Source organism: Arvicola amphibius, chromosome 1, assembly GCF_903992535.2.
Source record: "Arvicola amphibius chromosome 1, mArvAmp1.2, whole genome shotgun sequence".
Taxonomy (NCBI): Eukaryota; Metazoa; Chordata; class Mammalia; order Rodentia; family Cricetidae; genus Arvicola; species Arvicola amphibius.
The window spans coordinates 138,978,012-138,979,978 of record NC_052047.1 but is presented as its reverse complement, the minus strand read 5'-3'; the positions used below and the strand labels follow the sequence as shown (position 1 = coordinate 138,979,978).

The 1,967-nt window shown below is 54.4% G+C and overlaps 1 protein-coding gene across 2 annotated transcripts in view; it reads right to left on the bottom strand.

Annotated features, from left to right (window-relative positions):
* The window catches only part of Mgmt (O-6-methylguanine-DNA methyltransferase), a 243,004-nt gene extending 242,694 nt beyond the window's left edge, over nucleotides 1-310 (bottom strand). The window contains exon 1 of one of the 2 annotated variants that reach the window (XM_038344073.1): nucleotides 185-310. The gene's annotated coding sequence lies outside the window, so the exon portion shown is untranslated. The remainder of the gene's footprint in view (nucleotides 1-184) is intronic. The other variant, XM_038344081.1, reaches the window with a different exon arrangement.
* Between the last annotated feature and the right edge of the window lie 1,657 nt (nucleotides 311-1,967).

The following is a 1,967-nucleotide window of genomic DNA, read 5'->3' as shown; positions in this document are numbered from 1 at the left end:
CAGACTGGCCCACTGTACCCCAGGCCCAGGAAAAGTAGGGCCCACTCAGCGCAGCCTGTACAGGAGGGGCAGAGGTCCCAGAGAAAGGAAGGAGCCCTTAGGGCAACTCAGCAGCGGCTGTCTCCCTGGGCTCCGGACTTTCGCTTTCTCCAGGGAGGGCCCCACACTATGCCCCGAAACTCACCAGCTTGCAAACTATGCAGACACTCAGCAACTTGCAATGGTGCAAAGGGCCTGGACGCCAGAACGCTAGGCTCTAGCACGAGAAAACGTGGGTCCCTGGACACGCACGAGCTGGGGGCGGGGCCTGGTACTCGGGGCGGAGCAAGGCCTGCGCGTGCGGGGAGGAGTCAAGTTACAGATGGCGCTGGGTTGTGGGGGGTGTAGTCGGAAAGTGTACGGTAAGCCTCGCACGCGGGGGCGTGGCCTGGAGTTGCCGGAAGCGGGGCACGGAGCCCTGGGCGGGCTGTCTGCAGCCAGAGCATGCCCAGTATGTGAAGCTGGGCTGTAGTTGTGCGCATCCTCTAGCTATGGGCTCCCACACCAGGCCTCTTACTTCAGACCTAAAACCGGTTCCTAGCCCACCCTAGAATTTGTGCAGCATTAGCCCTCCAGTTACCGGCGCCGGGCCTCACCACCTAACCTCGGCCTCAGCATGCCAAGCTCCAGTTTAGCCACTGTGACACAGTCACGAGTTGTCTGTCAACAGTGCGTACAGAGTGGGTGGTGGAAGCTCTAGGCCCACTAGGAATCTGGGTTACTGCCGAACTGGGGCTGCACCTGCAAGTTGGGCCAGGGCTGTCTTTCAGGTCTTCTTGGGCTCAGTCGCTGTTCAGCTAATGCGGGTATGCAGCTCTGGTGTGAGGTAACAGGAGTGAATTTTGTCCACCAGGAAAGCCTTGCTGGAATTCTCCCTCTGTACTTCAGAATGTAGCCTTATACGCAGAGGTGACACATGATGAGGAGGTCACAAGTTAGGAGGGCCCTAATCTGATAGAACTGCTGTCCTTAAGAGCAGAAGTGGGCTGCCAGATATACCTGTGGCTACCAGATGCTGCAGGAGGCGAGGGCTACCAGCCTCCTGAACTGTAAACAACTTTCTATTAGTTCAAGCCACCCAATCTGTGGTACTTGATTGGAGCCCCAAGGCATCTGACTTGATGGACAACGTCCTTAAGGAATGACATTACCTTGAAGTTTCAGAGCGACAGACAGACATGGTAGTAATTTCAGGGTCTCATCCCAGATGTACATGTATTAAGAACCACGCTGACTCTCCTGGGGTTGGTTTGTTGATACCTTCTCCTTCCCAGTGTGTAGCTCCCCTGCTTGGATTTGGCCCAAATACTAGCATCCTGGGGGAGCCAACATATTAACACCTTTAGGAAATGTTGCTCAGAGAAACTCATCAATGTTTGTTGTATGGTGAGCCCCAGTGACTCACAGTGGCCATCATTAACCCTTTAAAGCCATTCCTCCTCACCTCTAACATCCTCGTCTCTGAACATGCTAAGAATAACTACTGATAGAGGATGAACTAGACTCCTGGGAGCATGGGATGATCAAATCAAGCCTCAGAGTCCTGTGATGGCTACTCTCATCAACTTGACTGGATTTGGAATTACCCGGGAGACATACTTCTGGGCCTGTCTGGGAGGGATTTCCAGAGGGTGAACCAAGGACCCTCCCTGAAAGTGGCTTGTGCTAGCTCTCCAAAAGCTGAGGTCCCAGGCTAGATGAAAGGGAAGCAGAGGGGAACACAAATGGAGCACCAGCATTCAACGCTGTCTGTGCTGTGATCAGCGGCTTCTGCTGCATTGCTGCGTGCCTTCCCCTCCAGGATGGACAGCGTCTCTCAGCCCTTACTGACTTGCTCTCTTTCAGGTATTTGGTTACAATGGTGGGCGTAGGAGCCAGCACACCTCCTCAGCGCTGTGCTCAGACAGACACAAGTATTTATGCTCAGG